The 26205-nt window shown below is 39.2% G+C and overlaps 1 protein-coding gene across 1 annotated transcript in view; it reads left to right on the top strand.

The window, feature by feature from the left end:
• The first annotated feature begins 5057 nt into the window (after positions 1–5057).
• The window catches only part of SGCZ (sarcoglycan zeta), a 656134-nt gene continuing 634986 nt past the window's right edge, over positions 5058–26205 (top strand). The window contains exon 1 of the mRNA XM_069976548.1: positions 5058–5181. The gene's annotated coding sequence lies outside the window, so the exon portion shown is untranslated. The remainder of the gene's footprint in view (positions 5182–26205) is intronic.

Here is a 26205-nt window from a genome sequence, read left to right as displayed (position 1 = left end):
CAGGATTGCAATTATGTTTCTGTCCATGGTGCTGAAATCAAGAGCACACATGATTCTCACAGGAACAGTCCAGAACAGTAACAAATACTAGAAACCTTTCCTGCTTTGAACAGTTTCTATTGCAGAGATAGGTGGCAGTAGACAAAAAAAAAACTAACTCAACTTCCTACAGGACATACAGCAGTTGATAAAATCAGCTGCGGATCCGTTAAGTGTGAACGTACCCTTAAGGTGCAAACTGGTGTTGCCCTTGGTAATGAGTCACCATGGGAAGATTAGAGTCCACTGAAGTTACATATTTTGAGGGCAAACAGCAAATTTTTTTTTTAGATTTTTTTTTTTAGCCACACAGTAAAAGATGAATGCACACCTAAAGCTGAACCCAATCTAAAATAAAGTCTATACAGGAGATTTATCAAACATGGTGTAAAGTGAAACTGGCTCAGTTGCCCCTAGCAACCAATCAGATTCCACTTTTCATTCCTCAAAGACACTTTGGAAAATGCAAGGTGGAATCTAGGTAGCTAGGTAAAACTGAGTCAATTTCACTTTACACCATGTTTAATAAATCTCCCTCTATATATTTGCATAACTTCCTTGAACAAGTCTGCCATGTATATATGTCATTTGTCTCTTCCTGTTGATAACTTCAATAGGAATCATACTGTACATCACAGACCTGTACACACAAATAGTAAATCTAATCTATCTATCTAGTGTAAGGAAGACAGCAGTACAACATAAGCGTAGAGGTGGTGCCAGCTGGTGAGGACCATAGATGATAGATCCACTAAATAAACAAGGATGACCCAGCAGCACTTCTTCAGTTAAAAAATAACGGTGGTGTTTACTTCATTCCAAGCATGTGCAATGTTTCAACAGCATGCTTGAAAATGGCCGTGTGATGCGGTTGAAATGTTGCACATGCTTGGAATAAAATAAACACCACTGTTATTTTTTCACTGAAGAAGTGTTGCTGGGTCATCCTTGTTCTATCTATCTATCTATCTATCTATCTATCTATCTATCTATCTACTGTATCTATTTATTACAGGCCAAAGTCAGCACCAATAAAGCAAGCAACATTGTTGTACAGTATGTCCCATTGTTTTAGCAGCAATATGTCTTATCGTTCACATTACAAAACTGCTATGCATATTTTCCCATCTCCTATTTCAAATATGCTGGACTAAGCGAGATATCATAGCCATGCGGAAAAAATGCCAGAGATTCAGGATGCAGATTAGCCCCATTGAATATGTTGTGCTGATGCCACCATTAAAACACATCAGTATATCAATTTTCTGCCGTGCCAGACTTCTGTAATTGTAAAGTGGAAATATAATCTGAGATAGATGGCCTGTAAAGCAGTATGCCAGAATGGGAACATATTGAAGTACACAGGACTTGTCCTAAGGGGCAACACTCAGTACAAAGTTACACACTGCCTCTGGAAGCAACAACAGCCAGCATATTGTAGCTTCAACGATCAGACTTTCTCAGCTGTACACTTATACAAGCTTGACTGCTCTATTTGCAATGCCAAGAGTTGTTTAGAATAAGGTAAGGTGCACTACCACTTTCCTCTCTAGTGATGAATCATGCTTTAACACCTGGCAGGTTGATAGATGCATCTGGTTTTGGATAATGTCAGGAGAATGCTTTGTTTCTGAATGTGTAGCGCCAGCTGTAAAAGTTTTGCAAAGCGCAAAGAATATCATAGGAATGTTTTCTATAGTTTGAGCTGAGCTTGGCTCTGTAATTTAAGTGATTGGAAATCATATACATATTGGATTGGATTCCGGCCTTTGCATTCACTATCCTAACAACCAAGTAACCTTAAGTCTTAACCTATATCTTCCTGAAATCATCACAGATATAACTCCTCATATCAGACAGTGGAAGTTATTAGGTGTTTGTTAGCCCTGAAAACACTCTAGACCACTAGCCATTGTTCCATTTTCTACTGAAAGTGGAAAATTTAATCCACCTGCCTTTGACTGAGCTTCCCGCTTTCCTATGTGTCAAAGAGGAAAACAGAAAGCGCTAGCAGCAGTGACCATTCAGCTTGTAGCAAAGGCCTGGGCCAGGTAAGTATAAGGCTGAGTTTACATATATCCGACAGTCTGACATGCTTCTTTTGATGACAACTGATGCCACAACTGATGGCAAAAATGTAACAGTTGTCACCAGGCAACCTAAGTTTTTTTCTATTAATCATCAAGACTGAATGGCAGAACACTGCAAGCTACATCCCGCCATCCGGCCTATCCTGTGATCCACCACCCCAATTGAAGAGGCACATGCATTGCACTATCCTATTCAGATGAATTAACCCAGTCAGTTCTTTTTTTATTTTTTTATTTTGATCTTTCCCAGTTGGATTATTAGTCAGAAAGCAGAAAGTTAATGTGTATAAGGCAAGAGTCTCTCTGCTGAGATGACTAGTTCCTCCTCTCACGGCCTCCTGCGTCGGAATAAAACACATTTTTCCTGCATATGCACATACTGGTGAAAACAACTCTATATCAGCACAGTCATGCTGATTGTTTCCCTTTAAAGCAAACTCATCACCACGGCAGTATTAATAGTTCTGAATAACCATGTCCCAGTATTCGACTGAAATCATGGAGCCCTTTCAAAACCTTGAGCATGTGCCGTGATATACAGTAGAGGTGCAGGTACAGCTTCTAAAGCCACAGCCAAAGTTATTTCACTTACTGCGCCAGCAGAATGAAAGGAACTTGATGCTGTCATTCTTGCAGCAATTGCACAGTAAAACAGTGAGTCAGTGGATGTCAGCTAATCTACAGGACCCCTTGTGGCGGCTCACAGACCCCTCCCCATAAAGCTGCTGCTGCTGCTGTCTCTATGGGATCAAGACCCACTGTAGTTCCACATCTTCCACATCTTCTCCTGAGCCTTTTTTTAACGTTTGTACTGTGATTAGTGATGAGCAAATACTGTTCGATCGAATAGATATTCGATCAAATAGTAAGGTATTCGATCTATCGAATATTATCAAATAGTTCGCCAAATATTCGATAAATATTCGATAAGCGCTCAAATCCCCCAGCTTCCAGTTTTTACCTCCAAGTGGTCGAATAGATGTTATCCAATAATCGAATACTTGTTCCCATTGACTTTAATGGGATCGAATATTCGATCGAATCTTCGGGAGATATTCGTACGAATATTGAATATTCGAATATTTCACTATTCGCTCATCACTAACTGTGATTTTCCTAAAATTCTAGCAAAATAGCACTACTTTACCACAATAGCACACATTTTTCCTTATCCTTCATTCAAAGTTACACAAAACAAGCTGATTGGTGAGGGTATGACTGATGGAACCCCTACCAGGTAATGAACAGTGAATTTTTTATGGAGCTTCTGAAAAGTACCTGAACTTAGCTTAATAATGTTCTGATACCCCATAAAAAAACAAATGGAGATCTGGTCATACACACAGGGAGCTTTCCATCCATTCAGGTAAACGGTTTTCCCCCAATTTTATGATTGGTGAGGGTCCCAGTGGTCAGACCCACACTGATCAGCTTGTTATCTTGTTACTTTTACTCTAGGTTAAACTTGATTGCCCCACAATTGCATTTTTTTTTAAACGTGCCCTACAAACAATTTTATTTGGCTTTGTAATACAGTAGATTATATTGTTAAATATAACATCAGTAAAAAGAACTACTTGTCCCACATAAAACCACTCATACAACTCTTCTCAGTTGAAATGTTATGTGAGAAGGAAGGAAACATAAGCTAAACATTTTAATGTGGGGGTCAGGAAGGGGTTAAGACTATTAGTGTTATTTAAGGGTTGGCATGAAGTCCCTTCTCCCCTCCAAGAATAAAGGACTGTACAGAATAAGCTAAAAATAACCTTGCAAAAAAAAAAAGAAAAAGTGCTGCATAAATCATCCCAGCAATATTGCTGCAAATACCTTTTCTTGTGCAGTTAGCTGTGATGTGAAGTAGTTAAAGTGGCTGCCACATGCTGAGATTCTACCCTCCCCATCAGCAAGTAAAGGTCCTCCTCTGATCCAGCACACAGACTCCAGGACCAGAGACAACACAGGGAAGGAGGAAGGGAGAGAACTTTGATAACTCTGTTATGTTTCTCTCACTTGGAAAGCATTGAACAATTCTCAGTGTCTATCATTGGAGGACTGTGCTGTATTGCAGTGGAGGAAGTAGGAGACAGCAGAGTCAGTATACATCAACTCTTTCTATGCAGGCTGGAGGAAGGAATATGCTTCTCCTCTATACAGCTAATGCAGCAATGGAGGCACAGTGAGGATGCTCTATAAAACCCAGGAAACAGCTTCCATCTAAATGCAAGAAAGCAGGGAGAGCACACAGCACCAGAACAGCTGCCAACTTGCAGAATTGCCTAAACCCTGTCGCTGCCAGCTTATGTGGATGTGAAAAAACAACAAGGCAGCACTAAGACCCAGCAGGCATGGGAAAGGAAGCAGCATTGCTTTTAAGAGAGAAGAGAAATCCCTTCAGTGCTGGCCCAGAGAAGAGAGTAGTGAAGTCAGTCACCTGCTGGTGAAGGACAGTAACACAGCACAAGCAAGGAAGGAAAACCTCTGTCCCTCTCTCTCATCTTGGGAAGAGCTACCTTCTCTCCTCTGCTCTGTCTTGGCATCAACCCTTTTCCACAGGGGAACCCCCCTTATTTTGGAGGCTACATCCTATTCTGGAGGGGGACACCTGAAAGTGGGATCATTCCAGCCAAGTGTTAGGAGAAAGCTGAGCTCCTCTGCAATTGCTCATCATTCGGATTGCATGGACAAGGAATGGTTTCATGACATCTCCTGCTTTCTAGTTTGAAGACATTTCTTTGCCTTCTGCCGCATGATGTCCAAGGAAGCAGCTTCTTAGGATGCAGCAGTTCTCTGCTTTGTGGCAGAAAGGATAGATAGAGATCGAGCAGAGAGCATCGCTATTTCTCTCCATCGCAGGGGGTCTCTGCTTGTGCACGATCACCTGTCGCTTAACAATCCTTGCCATAGAGAAGCATTGGTTATATTGGATAGGAGATCATCAATCCTCCTGGTCCCCAATGAGAGAGATGACAGCCAGGGGCTGGAGGACCACCATGACTTTCTGAGGAGTCCAACTTTCCTGATGCACGGATAAAGTCCCCTGGCAAAGCAGGTAGGAGCTATCTCTGAGAACTGCAGTGTATAGAAGGGATGGGAGCACAACTTTCTGCCACATCCTCATGGAATCTGGATTGCCTTGTTTTGCACATACACATTAGGGATGAACTTGAAAACTGTAGATATAATATTGATTCATTCAATATTTAAAATGAGTCCTAGCCCTGGCAGCAGTGCAGATTATATTAGCAGGCATGCCTCACTGTCTAGCTCACATTGCATTGCACTTGGAACATATTAAGTAGAACAGTAATGGATCCATGCACAGAAACTCTTACCTTCTCCTACACTGAATCCCAAATAGTAGAAGTATCATTTTAATGGAATTTTAACTCCTTCTCCTAGCCAGGATTTTGTACAGATGTAATGTTGAATAAACACTTCTATTCATAGGGGAGTAAGAGAAATAATAGGGGTGGGGGTGAATCAGTTCTTTATCATATTGTGGATGCTCTCACATAGAGTTGCTTTAGTGAAGTGCTAGTTATGGTTGTCTGTTCAATCACTCATGTCACATGTGACAGCTGCTAGTGTTTATGTGAAGGCTCTGAAGATGAGTGCATTTACTGAGCCCACTATATGCTGCTCTAGATTATTAGACCATGAACACATATTGCATGATATGGAGACTACCACATGTGTATACATACAATAATTGCTGTGTGGGTAGGATCATTTGCATACAATGAGTCCAGGGACTGGGATACCTTTTATAGCTATGCATTAGTGTCTGCTTATTCCCATTACTGTGCACATTCTCCTAAGTGTACTTTATACTCTGTGTAATTATTGTACGTTATATTACAGAGGTAGGAAATAAGCAACCGTAATGTAGACTTGCATATGATGTTCTAGTTACTGTAGGTGCTGCACTGCATACATGATCTACCATTATCAGTGATTTATGGTGCACAACAAAGTACTGATCTGGTATAGACAGATGCTTGTGAACTTCCCATTGCCTTATCTGTTACTAAGTATCATCCAGTTACCACTCTTTATCCTGCTATTTATTTGCATTCCATCCATCATCAATGACCACATGCTCTTGACTTGGTAATGAAATGATTTGGGTGATATATTGTAGTGTGAGATTGCAATAAAGGAAGCATCCACATGGTTTCTTGTGCAATGTCCGAAAATACATGAATGTTGCTAAGCAAGTATGTTGCTGGTGAATAAATACTCTACACATCTATTGTAGCTATTCCGAGCTAAATGTATATTTCTCTGTAACATTACAGGGAATTGCTTATGGCTCTATAGGCTACCTGGTGTATTTTGTAGGCTAGCCATTATAGCAAATCACTGTATGCTGTATATGAGTATATGAACTTGTCAGGAGTCGTGTCAGGAGTCATCCTCTTGGTGAACTAGGTCAATCAAATTATCCGGATGCGCTTTTCTCCTGTATTCTCTGTCTCCTTCTAGGTAAAAGGTGTGTGACATGAACATGTATGCTGCCTTCAGTTTACCTGTATTTGGGAAATGAATGCGTATGGTGCCTTTAGTTTACTTGTACTTGGGTACTATATGATTATGCTAAATTGTAATATCTTTTACTAGCACTTTCACTGTTTCAAAGTAGTGGTACATAAACACCTTCAGCATGTGTGAACTTGGATGAACATGGATGGTATTTCTTTAAAAAAAAAATAATTGATGCACCTACAAGAAGTTGGCAAACACATCTTCTGATTATTAGAACCCCAACATTTGTTAAATTAGTAGGATCATCAGATTGGTAAGAGTTCAAACCGAGCTACAGTACATTTATAAATCTTATAACATTGAAACCAATGCAAGCTTATTTTTGAGATTGGTACAGTATGAGTACTGGTGTATTGGCACAATTTTAGTTGATCCATTGTATCCCAAATAAAATAAATGCAGATGGTCTAGATTTAATTTGTTATGCTTTTGGAAGTCATCAGCTCCTCTGCAGACGCATATGTGGGAAGGGTTATGTAATAGTAACAAACCCTTTGTGTAGTGTAGGTTTTTCAAAACATGGCACCCCCTGCTTCCCCGATTCCCCCCCCCCCCATATTTAGAGAAAGGAGCAGTGGGCCAACATTTACAGGTTTCAGCGTAAAGCCACTAAAGCAGTGATATGTTACCATCTTCTCATCACACATGAATCATTTAGGCCCCTTTTTATTCGACTCAATTACCCAATAACTGACTTCTGTAAAAGGACCAGTGATCAGCTGATGAACTTTTATGTGTCATATAAGTTATTATCAGCGGCACATCTTCCTTTCTAAACAGGGCCTGTGTTGCCAATGACATTGCATTTAAAAGGCTGCAGAAATGATCCAACACCATTAATTGAGCCTTATAAAGGCTATATAAATGAGCACCAATCTTGCTGGTCAGGACTTACTTCCTGCCTCCTATTGGGCCATAAAAAAGGGCATTAAGACCGCAACCCAGACCCCTGAATGTAGGAACACCCAGACCATACAAAGTATCTAACATCACAACCTTAAATTATCATATCACCGTAAATTATCATATCACCATAAATTATTAGATTTCCATATAATCAGACTTCAACCCCCTCTTTTTAACTTAAAGCAACATTGTGTTTCTTTTTAAATTTTTCTTGTAAAGTTTACCTAAGACCTCCACAGAGTATGTGTTTTTGGAGAAAAAATATTATTTTTGCTCATCTCATTCAGGTCAATAGAGTATGAATAGGACAATTGAGGAAACCAGAAACATGACTTTGAATGACTGAGTCCCAATTAAAATACATATCAATTGTGCATATATAAATGTGCCATAGCATAGACATTAAAAATGAAAGGTTCTGGCTGTTACAAGACAACCATCATACTGAGTAGTTATTATACATGCATACAATGGCTGTACTCCCTGAATTGGATGACATTACATCCGAAAGGAAACAATTATTACAACAATGTATCTGCCATGTTATGTCACTTTTGAGCATAATATAGTTTGTCATTATATTGTTTATACATAATCTTTTCTCTAACACAATCTTATGTAATTATAATGTAGATAATAGATATTGCCTGGGTAAATACCCTTTAGTATGGGTGCTGCAATGAACTGCCAATAGCAGGGGTGAAACTAAAACAACTATTCAGTAGCATGGACAAGCCTGGGTTGCCATGCTAAGTAACTAAAAAAAATGTTATTAGCATGTAAACTATTTATTGCACCATTTGTGCATACCATTCTAATTCCTGATATCAAAAGTACTGAATATTGGGGGACATTTATTAAGTCCGGCGTTTTTTTCAACCGGGTTTATAAATGTCCCCGCAGCTCTAGATCTCAGAGGGTTTATGTAGAGGCACCCTGCCTCTACATAAATCCTGTGCGCACTGAGCCCTTTTGTGCGAATAAATTGAAACCTACACCAGCTCTGACCTGGCGTGGGTCTCACTATCATTTTTCCCAGAGAAAAAGGATAAATGTGGCGCACGCAGAGGCCGCACCCCCTTTGCGTGCTGCCGCACCCCCCATAACGCCCTCTCTCCGCCACACTGGGGCAGGAGGCGCAGATGGGCCAGATGCGAAAGAAATATTAGCAAATAGACCGTTTGTGAATATGTTTACGCCGATCGGGCCCATCTGCTCTTAAAAAAGGCATTTTAGCCTTTTAATAAATTTTCCCCATTTTGTTGCTGATCTGTAATGATATGGATAAGGATATGGATTGTGTAAAATTGGCATTCTATGAACAGCACATTCTGATTAGAGATGAGCGAACTTGCTGGATTTCTGGTTTGTATGAACCAGAAATCTCGGCGTCTGATTCCCGCTAACTGCTTGCTCCGTGCAGTGGGTGGATACAGCGTAAGGAACGCCTAGAAAACTGGGATACAGCCAATGCCAATGGCTGTATCCTAGTTTTCCAGGCGTTCCTTACACTGTATCCACCCGCTGCACGGAGGGAGCAGGCAGCGGAAATCAGATGCCGAGATTTCTGATTCATACAAACCAGAAATCCGGCAAGTTCGCTTATCTCTAATTCTGATGTCAGAACCTGACAGTAATAGAGATGTGCATGGTTAAATGGAGTCTACTTATCTCCTCTTGCAGTTAATCACAACTGAGTTGGAAGTTTGGTTAAAGTCTCCCTTGCAAATACCATAAAAATTTGCAAACATGCAGCATTAAAAACTGGATTCCAGGTCTCTCTCTCCATGGTATCTATCATGTTAGTTTTATGGCACTGTTATTTTTTATTGTCCTTCTATGATGACGCAGAACAATTGAAACAATGATGGTGGTGTGAACAAGGACATAGTCTGCCTCACATCACTTTTTCAAAAGGTTCCTGTCTTTGTGTCAGCCACTAATTGAATAAACACTATTGCTACTTTCCATTTTTACAAATAAGATATCAATGTGAGCAATAATCTTGAAGGTGGGGTTCTGCAGCAGCTGAGGTTTGTATTATGAGAAATACCATACTCCTACAATACAATCTGCACTTCCAATTGTAAGATCAGTGTTATTGTACTAAGCTTGTAGCCTCATGCTTAATTATAGTGCTGGAATTTCTTGATGACTTCCAGTATTCTTACAATTAATAGTAGGGTCAGCCATAAAATGGAACTATAGAATGGGAACAGCCATTGACTTGACATTTTTCCAATGAATATGTTCACATAGACAATTTATTGTGTAACTAGTAATTCAAGCCATTAAGCAGCTGTATTTTTTATTTTTTGCAAATGAAGTTTAAAATAGCACAACTATTAAGAAAATAACACAGGCTTATACACACGTGTTTACACGTACAGTTGGCTACACTTCCTGGCACAGCATTGCTGTAACTGAAGTTCAGTATGAAGTCTCTACTAATGTGCAGTACCAGATATAGCCATAGGATGGCTCAGGTTGCCTCAACATTTTTACATAGAAAGAAATAGTCCTACAATAAACAGCAGCTGTTGTATTTAACGGTACAGGATTTCATATTATCATATCATATAAAATGTAAGGAAAGTTTAAAATATTCTCAATGCAATGTGCAAGTAGGAAGCACTTTACATATCCCTCATAGCCTCCTCTACTGTGAAAGTCAGTGATCTTCATTACAGACACTGTCTAGAGAAGCCGATAGCTGTTCATTATAAGCGCTACACCTGTAGCATCATAGAATGCATCCAGAAAGATATGGACTTGCCCTATATAAAGTTAGAGTAATACTATCAGGTGTGTCATGTTGCCAGGGTGCTCGAGGGCAATGTCTTGGCATTTTTGGCATCCATAGTGCAGACAAGGCACTCAAGGGATGTTGCTTGCAGCTTGGATTTATTCATATTTATATAGTCTGATTACTGTGTTACTGGTGACATAGAGCCAGCATCATCAGGGTCACAGTCATGTAAATCAGCCAGGGCCAGGTATGAAGAGAATTCAGGAGGAAGAAGATTTTCACTACTACACCAGCTTCCCCCAGTGACAGGTTGCAGATAACTAAAATTGCACTCCTAAACCCCCTAGTCCCTCCAGGCTGTTCACAGTGCCCCCACCCATCTCGTGTCCCCCTTCAAATGCTCCACATGCATGGTGTTTTTATACAATTTAGTAAACTCGGGTACCCTATTTTTAACACTGTTTTTGTGTAGTTACCATGCTCCTACATTCCCAAAATACATGAAATTCACTATTTGGTTGACTGCCTGTTGTTTACCTGATGTACATGCTCTTTTTGATATAAGTGATAAATGCAGATAGCTAACAAAATTATAAAATCTATGGCCCAGATTTATCAACGGGTGTAAAATACAGACTGGTGAAAACTGCCCATAGCAGCCAATCACAGGTCAGCTTTCACCTCTGATAAAATGAAAGCTGAGCTGTGATTGGTTGCTGTAGGCAGTTTACACCAGTCTATTTTACTCCCTTTAATAAATCTCCTCTTATATATTTTATGAACCAGAGTTCATAAAAAAACAATAGAAATCATGAAGCAAGGGCTATAAGATTATATAAATGACTCGATTTTATGTATTGTGGGTTGTGGGTTATGAAACTCCGTGGGTTATTTAAAGCATATCTATCTATCTATCTATCTATCTATCTATCTATCTATCTATCTATCTATATCACTATATTTGAATATTGTAAAGAATGAACTCCCCTTAAAACCAAGCAAGGAAGCAACAATTGCAATTAAACATTGCAATTAATGTAATGTATGGCTGGCAGCCGACCTTTACATTGTGTGTACAGCTATTTTTTAAGGCTGCTGTTCGCCGAACTGTGGCCGTAGAAAAAAGACATGTTCATTATTTTCTGCGGTCGCAGTTCAACAACGACCATAGTGTATACTGTGTGTATGCACTAAAGCCATTGTTGCATTGAAAGCAATGCAAATGTGTTGATTTAATTACCAATGGCCGTTCTCAGGGAAAACGGCCTTTGTTAACGGAATTAATACATTGTATTAACATAGCCAAAATGTCAGGTGGTGCAATGTAAGTACAGTCAAGGCTCAATTTTACTAGACCTTTTTTTTAACAGCACATATGGATGTGTCCTTTCTGAGGAATACTGAGTGGTGTAAGCTATCAGCAAGTCTCATATATTTACAGTTTTAAAGAAGTTTTTGTTTTTGTGAATTGAGAATATTATCTATAAGATTTGGAGGCATTTATTTCTGTCTGGTAGTTGAGTTACAGTAATATGAAGCATTGTACCAAACTGATTGTATATACCGACAACGCATTCCCTAGTTTAAAATATTAAAAACCTGCTTGTCTACATTCAGTGTTTAAAATTTCACTTACAGATGCATTACCCACTAGAGGAGGATTTCTGAAATTAATAATTGTCAAAAAATGTAAATTTTTTTCATAAAGCCATATTCATAGGATGTATAAACCGAAGTGAAATAAACCACATCCGTCTTCTCGGTCTTCCTATGGAATGTGTAATCAGGAATCTGGTATGGTTTATGAGACTAATAACCAGTCTAAAATATTTATGAAAAAATATGAAAAATGGAGATCGACTTATAATTAGTTTTTCATTGCATTTATCTTTAAAATGGATGGAGAGGGCTGTATCTCACAGAAGAAATAATATTAGACTTGCAAAGGGAAATCTAATGGATCTCCAGCAAATGTTTGCATAGGAAATGCTAGCCTTTCTATAAAACAGATGGCCTGCCAAACCTGAGTGGAACAATCCATTATTATTAAGGCTTACTTTTATTGTTTTTCTATGTTTTTTTAATCCAGAAACAGTGTCTGCCATATTTATACAGGCCAGGAGAGCTGCAGCGTAGCGTAACATGATTTATTGGAAAAGTGTTTCTTAGGTTATAATGAAGCTACCTGTCTCCCAATGTAAACAGCAATAATAGTGTTATGATTTATATAGTAGCATATCCTTGCTTTCATTGTTTTCATATGAAATTCTAGAGATTCATTTATATTGTTGAAAGGCCTGACGTGATGTTAAAAGAGGATCAGTCGTAGCTTGTTTGAGGTAAACAGTCTTTTAGTCTCTCCAATCTTGGACGCTGCATGGAGGTTACAGCACAGCAACATAGTGTCATTTTACTGAAAGGTTGGAATGGAATAACCAGAAGAAACAATTTACTTTGGTAAGCTAGATATGTACCTACTCAAATGTCTAAGGAAATATTACAGGTACAAAACATAGTGAAGATGCATGGATCAGAAGGCTTAGAGCAGGGTCAAATGTAAAGCAAGGTCAATATATAGCAATGAAATAGAATAGTCAATCATGGAAGGGTTGACTAATAGAAGCAATTACTTTCTGGAAAGAAAACAGCACATGCAATAGAACAGTTTGTGAATGTTGTGCACAGAATAAATACAGTTCAATGCAATGACATGGGTACATTAGGATCTTGTGGACAGATTTAGACTATGTTCACACAACTTTCATTTTGTGGCAGTCCTTTTGGACATCCGTCATTTTGATGGCAATTGGCATAAACACAAAACTTCTCCAAATTATTATTTTTTTTTTCTTCAAATTTATCACACATTTAATTTTTTTCTGGTTTTGCAGTGTACTTTATGCAAAAATTAAGATTGCCATTGCAAAGTACAATTAGTGACACAAAAAATAAGGGCTTATGTGGGTCTGTCGGTGAAAAAATGCAAACGCTATGGCTTTTTAAACACGTGGAGGAAAAAACAAAAGCAAAAACGAAAATTAGCCAGCTCCAGAAGGGGTTAAACTGTTTAAAGGGGTACTCTGGAGATGCAATATTTTGTTGTTGGTGTGGTTGTTGCTACAGTGCTTTAATAAAGTTATATTACTGTGTAATATAACTGTCACGACAGGTCAGGGTACACTCAGAAGGCACAGAGACAAGTGCAATCCTGACGCTGTCCGATGCCCACTGTCCCTGCCTACTTACCTCAATGTATCCTAAGCAACACGGGCAATTCGGAGATGTTCCCCACTGTAAAATGGGTGGAACAGGACAAGTGACAATTACAAGACAGGGACAAAAATACACAATGGCAGGTGGTCAGCAAGCTACAGTAGGGTCAAACCAGGAGTGTCAGATACAAGTACAAATTGGGAGATAAACAGAGTCAATGAGGCAAACTAGAGTCAAAAACCCTGAGAACTAAAATACAGACCAAATCAAGAGACAGACACGAAGTCAGGGACACAAACCAAAGTCCGTAAGACCAAAAGTCAAGATAGATTGCTAAGAAGAAGAAGTGAGGATAGATACACTAGGTGAACACTATAGCAGGCAACAAGCACAGTAAATGACTGAGTCTTAAAGGAAGCCAGATCCCAGTTTCAGAGATGATTGGGACAGACAGATATGAACTAAGATTGGGAAGTAGGGCTATCAATCACTGGCAAGGCAAGGAGTTAACTGTTAAGGTGCTGGTAGAATTCACTCCAGAAAACGTACAAGCATTAACCAGAATGTATGAAATGAGCCAGACCGAATCCATCTATGTTCACACTAGGGATGGCGAATGTGAGCAGCATGGTTTCGTCTCACAATAACTTCATTAAAATAAATGTATACTTTTTCTTTTATTTTTCAACTTTTGTTGAGTGGCATCAGTAAGGATGTGCAGAGGCTCTCTGCTATATATCCTAATAAGAGGGTGCTAGACGGGACACTGCTCTGTATCAATAGTGCTGTGCCACAGGGCTTGATTTAGAACTGCAGGGCTTAGGCTGGAAAACTGCCACTGCATTTTTTGTGTCAAAGCTAGAAGCGGATTGAAATGTGATGTAAAATATAAAGGGAGGACTTGTACTTCTCTTTCCTGTTGGATTCACTTCTGGTTTTGGCACAAAAATGTACAGATCTAAAAAAAAACCCTAATAATTTAATTCTAGAATTCCATCCTAAGTACATAGCAGATGGTTTACTTTCAATCTGCCCATGAATGTAAAGTAACCACCGAGCATTCAGAGCAAATAACATTATTACTACACTATTGATTTTTATTAAAGTCTATAATTTTTAAAAAACTTCGGATCAGTCAGGGTGCTGGTGTGTTCGGTCAGGGTCCGGCTGCTGAGAACCCTGTCGATCCCTAGAATTAAGGGACTGCCTATGGAATTCACCATCAGAATAAGCCCCTATAGTTCACAGACAGGGTTGCCCCACAGTGTAAGACCTGATTGCTTCCCTAATGTTCAGGCAAAGTGCTGTTTCAGCACTGTGCCTGTCTACTAGGTGAACTATGTAGTGGCTGATAGCTGCACAATCCTTTGCACATCTGCACATTGACCCCTGAAACTCAACATGGACAAAACAGAACTTATACTTATTATCTTTCCCCAACTCATCCCAAACCTTCCATCTAATCTGTCAATCACAGTCAACAGCTGAACATTGTCCTCCATCCCCCTAAGTCTGCTGCCTCGGATTCACCTTTGATCTTACACTTTCTTTTAAACCACGTATTCAGATCCTCAGCGTATAATCCAAGTCCCATCAATTCCCATCAGTGAAGAATTTGTTATTGAGAATGGAACTTGAATTATACACTGAAGTACTTCACCTATCATATATATTAATGGTTGGTCTGGATTAATAGAGTATATATATATGGCCAACAAGGACTAATAATATATCAATGGGATGGAGGATATAATTTTTGAAGGAGCTGAGTGGATATATATATATATATATATATATATATATATATGCAAAAGTCTGTTTGTTGGTCAGCTCACCTGCTGTGGTATAGCCGTCGGTGCACGGTAAGACCCGGAGCCAGGGTCACAGCATACCAGAGAAAAAAGTCCAGCACCAGGTCAGCATATACCATTAAAATTCCATACTTTATTAGAAAATCTTCACATAGGACAGTAATAAAAGTTTACGCGTTTCAGCGCTTCTCGCGCCTTGTTCACAACTGAAGCATGATACATACAAGCTCATATTGCTATATAAAGGGTAGTGCTGTACATCACATGACTAACCCCCAATTAAGAACCATATAACACATGTTAAAAACTTCACAGGCTTGGAAAGCAAGTTAACCCTTAAGGAGTAAGTTCAAAGTAGAAAGTGAATATAACCAATTTTTCTCATACATCATATAGGTTATTGAAAGCATGGCTAGAAAGTTGCTTACATTAAATGTAGTATATAAAGCACCAGACAATATATTTATAGACCTTAATATGTCAGGATCAAATCATGTCTTGAATTCAGACCTTCTGGGACTCTCGTTCCTAGTCTAAATATCCAGAAGGATTCTCTATTTAATAGTTTACGTCTCAGAGAACCTCCTCTTTTTGGTGGACAGATTTTCTCAATGCCCATAACTTTTAGGGACTGTACCTTTCCAGCATGGGTTTCCCTGAAATGTCTGGTTAGGGATGACACATTCACCACCTCATTGCGCACATCTGATATGTGTTTCCTAATTCTCATTTTGAGGCTGGTGGATGTACACCCCACATACTGTACATTGCAGAGTGTACAGGTAGCAACATAAACTACATGGGTTGTATTGCAGTTTATGTAACTTTGGATTTTATATGTATTATTATTAGAACATGATGTTACTTCTTTGGAAATCGCAACATGTGAACACGTTATACATCGCTGATGTCCGCACTTATATGACCCCTTCACATCTAGCCAGGTTTGTTCCCTGGGTTTCTCTCTAACATAAAGTGAGGGGGATAGAGTCATTCCTATGGTGGGGGCTCTGCGAGACACTACTTTGACTCCTCCTTTCGTCATCACCTGCAGTTTGTCATCTTGCCACAACAGTGGTAAATATTTTTTTATTATTTTGCTTATTTTAGAAAATTGTTTACTGTAGGTGGTGACGAAAACTACCTGTTTATTGTCCGATCTGTCCTTAGATTTCTTTTTCCTATTAAACAATTCCTCACTCAGCAGATCTTCTCTACTCACTAATGCTGCCCTCTCTATTGCTGAATCCAAAATTTCTTGCGGAAATTTCCTTTCCTTAAATCTGTCTTTTAGTTTTTCCAACTCCAATTCATATGTATCTTGCTTGCTACAGTTTCTTTTGAGCCTTAGACACTCCCCATAGGGCATATTCTGGATGACGTGTGGTGGGTGACACGATGTAGCCATTAATATAGAGTTACCTGCACAATCCTTTCTGTATGGCATAATCTGTACACAATTATTGTTCGTGTCAGCCACCAAACGCACATCCAGGAAGGATACTTCATTACCTCCAAAACATGTTGTAAATTTCAGACCATATTCATTGTTATTTATATACTCAGCAAATAGCTTGAAGGAATCCTCCGAATCCTTCCACACCAGGACCAAGTCATCTATATAACGACCGATCCACTGAATATGCTTCAGAAATTTGTTGTTTGCTGAGAATATGTATTTTTCCTCTAAGCATGACATCACAATATTTGCTAGGGGTGGTGAGAATTTGGCTCCCATACTCACTCCTTGGATCTGTAAATAATATTCTTCATTGAACACAAAATAATTGTGGCTTAAAAGAAAATCTGTAGCCATAATGATAAATTCAATTTCTGGATCTGAGTATGAGCCAAATTTTTTTTTTTTTTTTAAATAGTATTCTAGTGATGTAATAGCTATCTCTCTCGGAATGGAAGGATATAACGCTACCACATCCATTGTAGCTAATTTCCACCCCTCACACCAACCAAAATTCCTCATGATATTCAGTACATGTTTCGTATCTCTCACATGAGAGGGGGTTACTGTAACCAAAGGTTGCAAGTAATGATCTACCCATGAGCCTAGTCGTTCTCCCATAGAGCCGATCCCGGCTACTATGGGTCTCATGGGGGGGGGGAAGATCCCCTTGTGTACTTTTGGCAGAGAGTGGTATGTCGGGGTAATAGGATCTTCTACCAGCAGAAAATCTGCCATTTTTTGAGTAATAGCCCCCATAACTACACCATCCTCTACCAATCGTTGGAGTTTGGTCTGAAACAACTTTGTAGGATCTGATGAAAGCCTACGATACGTATTGGTATCCGCAAGCATTTCATAATTAAGTTTTTCATATAAACCCGAGTCAAGCAGTACTACCGCTCCACCTTTATCTGCACTACGGATCGTAAGATTTTTATTATTTTTTAATTCCATGAGAGCAAGCCGCTCTTCTTTAGTTAAATTATCCTGTGCGTGGTTCAGTATTACTGCCGACTCAAGGTTCGTTAGATCCCTCTCTACTAGCTCCTGGAATCTATCCAGTGCCTCACAGCGTGAAGCCACTGGGTAAAACCCAGGATTGCTAGTCACAAAAGATGCAGCATGTGAATTGTCCTCTATCATAGATTCTGCAGCTAGACAATGTAGATTTAAAGTGGACAGCTGTTCAGTTAAATTAGTACACATGTTAACAGAATACATATTTTCCATACTAGATGTTACCTTATCCTCCTTCTGGCTGTCAAAAAAGTGTCTTTTGACTGTTAAATTGCGAGAAAATTTATTAACATCTAGTATAGTTTTAAATAAATCAAAATTACAGGTAGGTGAAAAGTTCAATCCCTTTTGTAAGACAGACAACTGTATATCAGAGATAATTTGGCCAGACAGATTTATAACTGACAGTTCAGGTATTATTGTCTCTTTGGGTACCTTCTTATTCCCGTGTTTCCGGCCGCCTCTTCTCCTCCGTTTTTTGGAGTTTTCGTCTTTTTTGTAGTGCTTTTTTTCGTTGCTGCGGTCGATGGTCCTGCCACCGATGTGTCTGATTCGGAAGAAAGTCCTCGTTGGTCCTCAGAATCTGAAAAGCTCACATGCGGTTTATCCGCAGGACTTTTATTCGACTTGCGTTTTTTGGAGAAGCGTTTTTTTAGGATAGACCGTGGGGTAGAGGCACTTTTATTACTGTCCTATGTGAAGATTTTCTAATAAAGTATGGAATTTTAATGGTATATGCTGACCTGGTGCTGGACTTTTTTCTCTGGTATGCTGTGACCCTGGCTCCGGGTCTTACCGTGCACCGACGGCTATACCACAGCAGGTGAGCTGACCAACAAACAGACTTTTGCAATTATCCTGGAACCAACAGGTCGTGCACACCTAGCTGAGCTGAGCACACTAAGACTGAAAGATACAGCATGTCTCAGCAATCTTCACAAACGGATAATGGAGAGGCATCAACACCCGTACAAGCAGGCATCGACCAGATACCACTGGGAGACAACGCTAGCAGGAAGGCTAAAGCCGCAGGCGTGTTTGAGATGAACCTCAGTTCAACGGGTGAGAATGCCTCTTCTGACCTACTTATACTTATGCGAAAGCTTGAACAGTTGACAATTAAGGAGTTAAAAGTGTGGTGGGATAAAGAAACCTTAATGAAATACGTGGAAAAAGAGATGATACCACGAGGACTGAGGTTGAAAAAATTGCCCACACGTGTATATGACCCTGAGTTTAAAGAAGAATGGGAGGCAGCTTTATCCGAGTGCTCACAAAAAATTATGAAACTTATTATCAACAGAGAGCAAAAATATCTGGCTGCATTGGCGGATGAAATTAAAGAAGCCAGAACCCAGATAAACCAGTTTCAACAAGTAACCGGCTTTGATGAATTAAATGTTGCCATTAAAACTAATGTGGAAAAACTAGAAAGCGAAATCATGACCTTCAAGCGCACCAAATTCCAAAGAGATGTATTGGACTATGAAAGAAAAGAGGTATACGCCTGGAAAAATTTCCAAGAACAAAATGATTTGGAAAATGGTGCCTCTACCCCACGGTCTATCCTAAAAAAACGCTTCTCCAAAAAACGCAAGTCGAATAAAAGTCCTGCGGATAAACCGCATGTGAGCTTTTCAGATTCTGAGGACCAACGAGGACTTTCTTCCGAATCAGACACATCGGTGGCAGGACCATCGACCGCAGCAACGAAAAAAAGCACTACAAAAAAGACGAAAACTCCAAAAAACGGAGGAGAAGAGGCGGCCGGAAACACGGGAATAAGAAGGTACCCAAAGAGACAATAATACCTGAACTGTCAGTTATAAATCTGTCTGGCCAAATTATCTCTGATATACAGTTGTCTGTCTTACAAAAGGGATTGAACTTTTCACCTACCTGTAATTTTAATTTATTTAAAACTATACTAGATGTTAATAAATTTTCTCGCAATTTAACAGTCAAAAGACACTTTTTTGACAGCCAGAAGGAGGATAAGGTAACATCTAGTATGGAAAATATGTATTCTGTTAACATGTGTACTAATTTAACTGAACAGCTGTCCACTTTAAATCTACATTGTCTAGCTGCAGAATCTATGATAGAGGACAATTCACATGCTGCATCTTTTGTGACTAGCAATCCTGGGTTTTACCCAGTGGCTTCACGCTGTGAGGCACTGGATAGATTCCAGGAGCTAGTAGAGAGGGATCTAACGAACCTTGAGTCGGCAGTAATACTGAACCACGCACAGGATAATTTAACTAAAGAAGAGCGGCTTGCTCTCATGGAATTAAAAAATAATAAAAATCTTACGATCCGTAGTGCAGATAAAGGTGGAGCGGTAGTACTGCTTGACTCGGGTTTATATGAAAAACTTAATTATGAAATGCTTGCGGATACCAATACGTATCGTAGGCTTTCATCAGATCCTACAAAGTTGTTTCAGACCAAACTCCAACGATTGGTAGAGGATGGTGTAGTTATGGGGGCTATTACTCAAAAAATGGCAGATTTTCTGCTGGTAGAAGATCCTATTACCCCGACATACCACTCTCTGCCAAAAGTACACAAGGGGATCTTCCCCCCCCCCATGAGACCCATAGTAGCCGGGATCGGCTCTATGGGAGAACGACTAGGCTCATGGGTAGATCATTACTTGCAACCTTTGGTTACAGTAACCCCCTCTCATGTGAGAGATACGAAACATGTACTGAATATCATGAGGAATTTTGGTTGGTGTGAGGGGTGGAAATTAGCTACAATGGATGTGGTAGCGTTATATCCTTCCATTCCGAGAGAGATAGCTATTACATCACTAGAATACTATTTAAAAAAATTTGGCTCATACTCAGATCCAGAAATTGAATTTATCATTATGGCTACAGATTTTCTTTTAAGCCACAATTATTTTGTGTTCAATGAAGAATATTATTTACAGATCCAAGGAGTGAGTATGGGAGCCAAATTCTCACCACCCCTAGCAAATATTGTGATGTCATGCTTAGAGGAAAAATACATATTCTCAGCAAACAACAAATTTCTGAAGCATATTCAGTGGATCGGTCGTTATATAGATGACTTGGTCCTGGTGTGGAAGGATTCGGAGGATTCCTTCAAGCTATTTGCTGAGTATATAAATAACAATGAATATGGTCTGAAATTTACAACATGTTTTGGAGGTAATGAAGTATCCTTCCTGGATGTGCGTTTGGTGGCTGACACGAACAATAATTGTGTACAGATTATGCCATACAGAAAGGATTGTGCAGGTAACTCTATATTAATGGCTACATCGTGTCACCCACCACACGTCATCCAGAATATGCCCTATGGGGAGTGTCTAAGGCTCAAAAGAAACTGTAGCAAGCAAGATACATATGAATTGGAGTTGGAAAAACTAAAAGACAGATTTAAGGAAAGGAAATTTCCGCAAGAAATTTTGGATTCAGCAATAGAGAGGGCAGCATTAGTGAGTAGAGAAGATCTGCTGAGTGAGGAATTGTTTAATAGGAAAAAGAAATCTAAGGACAGATCGGACAATAAACAGGTAGTTTTCGTCACCACCTACAGTAAACAATTTTCTAAAATAAGCAAAATAATAAAAAAATATTTACCACTGTTGTGGCAAGATGACAAACTGCAGGTGATGACGAAAGGAGGAGTCAAAGTAGTGTCTCGCAGAGCCCCCACCATAGGAATGACTCTATCCCCCTCACTTTATGTTAGAGAGAAACCCAGGGAACAAACCTGGCTAGATGTGAAGGGGTCATATAAGTGCGGACATCAGCGATGTATAACGTGTTCACATGTTGCGATTTCCAAAGAAGTAACATCATGTTCTAATAATAATACATATAAAATCCAAAGTTACATAAACTGCAATACAACCCATGTAGTTTATGTTGCTACCTGTACACTCTGCAATGTACAGTATGTGGGGTGTACATCCACCAGCCTCAAAATGAGAATTAGGAAACACATATCAGATGTGCGCAATGAGGTGGTGAATGTGTCATCCCTAACCAGACATTTCAGGGAAACCCATGCTGGAAAGGTACAGTCCCTAAAAGTTATGGGCATTGAGAAAATCTGTCCACCAAAAAGAGGAGGTTCTCTGAGACGTAAACTATTAAATAGAGAATCCTTCTGGATATTTAGACTAGGAACGAGAGTCCCAGAAGGTCTGAATTCAAGACATGATTTGATCCTGACATATTAAGGTCTATAAATATATTGTCTGGTGCTTTATATACTACATTTAATGTAAGCAACTTTCTAGCCATGCTTTCAATAACCTATATGATGTATGAGAAAAATTGGTTATATTCACTTTCTACTTTGAACTTACTCCTTAAGGGTTAACTTGCTTTCCAAGCCTGTGAAGTTTTTAACATGTGTTATATGGTTCTTAATTGGGGGTTAGTCATGTGATGTACAGCACTACCCTTTATATAGCAATATGAGCTTGTATGTATCATGCTTCAGTTGTGAACAAGGCGCGAGAAGCGCTGAAACGCGTAAACTTTTATTACTGTCCTATGTGAAGATTTTCTAATAAAGTATGGAATTTTAATGGTATATGCTGACCTGGTGCTGGACTTTTTTCTCTGGTATATATATATATATATATATATATATATAGGAAAATTTTCAGTATACATTGTAATTTTATGATTAAAATATCTGATGTTTCAATGCTAAGGAGTCCAGTCCATTGAGTGACACCGCCCACTGGACTCCTTAACACAGAATGAGCAGGGATTTCTGATGGTGATAAATTAGATAGCATTGTCTTGGTGACAGGTTCCCTTTAAGGAAAGATGCTCTTATTTTATGTATAATACACATACTTATGAATCAAATATGTACTGTAGGCAAGCTGTCAGTTCTTTAAATGATGTGCATATTTCATATATGGGATAGTACTGCTTTGTATTATAAGGCTTCATTGCAACAAAGAAATGTGCTGCTTCTGTCCTCCCCATGAAAGAAAATGATTTCTGATAACGCCATTTCAATGGATACAATTGCACTACTTACAGTTCTCTTACAGTTCTTTTAAATAAACCCTCACAGTTTAAGCTACATTTTTTGCCACCTAGGAAGACTTATAATAATAGGTCTGCTTTGAAATGTTTGGCAGAAATGCAAGTTAAGCAATGCTAGGCTGGTCTATATATTATAGTACAATTGGCTTTCTTTCTTGAGCAATCATTCAGGACACATGAGAAACAAATTTCCAATGTAAGCATACAATAAACAAAAACAGCACCCAAACGTGGTATGAAAGATGGCTATAAACAACCAAGCCAATAGAAAATAATATATTGTTTAGTCGTATTCATGAAATACATTTAGCAAGTTATAAAAAAGCTGTCTGGACACAAACCCTGGAGTTTTTGCTACCATATTGAATGTATGCTAGAAGAAGGATGAGATAGATGGTTGAGAGTGTGACTACAGATGCACAGATATTCTTAGTATGCAAACCCGTAATCCTACAGGTCTGCATAGAAGCTGTATACATAAAATGATATTTAGCTAGGTGTGTTTAAAAACTTTTAATGTAAATGTAGTAGTCGTGACATGCAGTGGATTTAGTGACCCTAGTCTTCTGGCCTTATTTTAGTTAGCTGAAACTTTTGCCAATCATTATGAATTTTTTTTTTCTTTTATTCCATTTTTGTTGTTTTACGTATCCACATATGGCAGAATTATTACAGGAGTTCTATTGATCCGAATGGGATTGTTTTGGCAGGGAACAGGTGGATTTCTGAAGGCCCTATTCAGATCAATGAACCAACAAATCTGAATAGAAATGTACAGATAAAGCTATTGACAATTTAAATGGTGGCCTTTTACTCATTTTACATAGTGTGTGACATGGAAAGCACCTACTGTAACTACCACTGTAGCAGCCATTGCTGCTATGGGGCCATTGCATCAGGTACTTTCTGTGGTGTGATATTCTATTGAGGTAGGCACCAGAGAGGGTGTATACTGTACAAGAGCAAAGACTCCTCTCAATGTCAGGAATCTCTGCTCCTGTATACTGAGCAGTCATACACTTTTACTGGACCAGGTGCATATACATCAATGTATAGGCCTTATGCACACGGCCCGTAATTTACGGATCCGTATTTATGGATCCAAGTTATTGCACATTGATGTCTATTGGGCTATTCACACTATCAGAAATGGATAAAAATCTATCCTGAAAAAAAAGGACATGTCCTAGTGCGGACCCGGTGCGGACCCATTTTTTTTGCGGATCCTCTCATTGAAATCAATTGGTTACGGATTGTTTACGGATTGTAACATGTTGGCATCCGTATTTCCGCAAAATAAAAACGGATATAGTGCATTGAAAAGCAATAAGAAGTAAAAAAATGGAATTACAGAAATACGGATGGAATACGGATGTCCAATCTGCAATTTCTCAGGGATCGTGATCCCAACCTTTTGGGAGGTAATTGGTTAATTGCTTAGTTGATTTGCCATAGGCAATAATACCTTTATTTCCTCAAAAGTTTAAAACTTAACTTTTATTAGTATAATTGATTAAGATACGATTCAATGTGCTTCAGTGTTTGTATATGTACAGTGCTCCTAATAAAATAGGTGTACCTTCAGAACTATTTGTTTTACCAGCGTTTTTACTGGTATGTAGTACAGTATTTACTGAGTGTAGCAATATGAATGATCATAAGTAGCAACGTGAACTGTTTGTTGGGGGTGAGGTCCCTCAGTAATCTTATGATCACTGGTATTGTGTCCGAGATAATATTATACATACACTAGGGTGTTGGGAGAGAGCGCTGCACCGCAGCGATATGAAGGATTTATTGCTGTCGGTACGCGATAGTGTGTGTATATAGAAAAGCTGTCATACAAATGATGCTTATACTCGAACGCAACGTTGCTGGTGGCTCTCGGGCTGTCCCGCGTCCGGGACCTGGATTGTGATATCGCCGTTCCAGCTGTTGCAATGATACTCGGAAATCTCAGCGACCGCCGTCAGCGAGAGGCCACAGGCCCAGCTGACGATATAGTCAGCACAACTTACAGATACCGCTCACTCCGCAATACCAACAGACTAACCTGATTGTGTCAAGAGATACGGGCGGCAGACCTTGAGTACGCCACAATAATCATTGCAACTGCTGGAACGGCGATATCGCAATCCAGGTCCCGGACGCGGGACAGCCCGAGAGCCACCAGCAACGTTGCGTTCGAGTATAAGCATCAGTTGTATGACAGCTTTTCTATATACACACACTATCGCGTACCGATAGCAATAAATCCTTCATATCGCTGCGGTGCAGCGGTCTCTCCCAACACCCTAGTGTATGTATAATATTATCTCGGTCACAATACCAGTGAACATAAGATTGCTGAGGGACCTCACCCCCAACAAACAGTTCACGTTGCTACTTATGATCATTCATATTGCTACACTCAGTACATACTGTACTACAGACCAGTAAAAACGCTGGTAAAACAAATAGTTCTGAAGGTACACCTATTTTAATAGGAGCACTGTACATACACAAACACTGAAGCAATCTGCAATTTCTCACGGGTTGTTTCAGGACCAGAAAAAATTACTGAACGTGTGCATACAGCCTTAGTGTACCAGAACTAGGACTCCTGCCTTAGACAGAACAATGCTCCTGTGCAGGCTTTCTGTGGCGCCCTGTACTACTGGGGATAGGGTGCTACATAAATTCCATACTGTACTTACATATAATTTTCTGTATCACACCTGCTTGAAGCTGATAAAACAATATCAAAGAATGATATTGATTTGGTCCCTGACCTTTACTGCACATTGCTTTATTGGTTTGATTTTACCTTTAGTATGCAAGTTTTGATAACTTTTAACCAACATCAATATTCTTTTTTTTTTTTTTTAATTTAATTTTCAACACATACAACTGTAAGTAACACAGGATATTAAATATGTTAAACAAGCACATAGATAAATATCATAGATTCAAATTGCAGATTACTTCCAATCTTCCTCCAATTTATTTTCCCACTGCTACCAACTCATACAATTAACCCTATTCTAGGCCTAAGATAGGTGGTTCAAACCGCCACTCAGAAAAAAAAAAAGCTATTTGTCTTCTTCCTCCTAATCAGATATTCATTTAGTTGTTGGTATTATTCCTCTCATCCCTTCTTTCCTTCTTATTCCCTTAAAGGATAATCTATACTAATCATTTTTCCATTTCTGCCATTTTTTATTAAATTTATTTATCTGGTCCCTCTCTATTGCTATGATTTTCTCACAGTTATGTGCATGTTGTACCGCCATCTGTACTGCTTTCACCCTGGGTATCCCGGTACTTCTCCACTTTTTGG

This window comes from Dendropsophus ebraccatus, chromosome 7, assembly GCF_027789765.1.
Source record: "Dendropsophus ebraccatus isolate aDenEbr1 chromosome 7, aDenEbr1.pat, whole genome shotgun sequence".
In the NCBI taxonomy this organism is placed as follows: domain Eukaryota; kingdom Metazoa; phylum Chordata; class Amphibia; order Anura; family Hylidae; genus Dendropsophus; species Dendropsophus ebraccatus.
The sequence above is the reverse complement of the archived record's forward strand: the minus strand, read 5'-3'. Positions and strand labels throughout refer to the sequence as shown.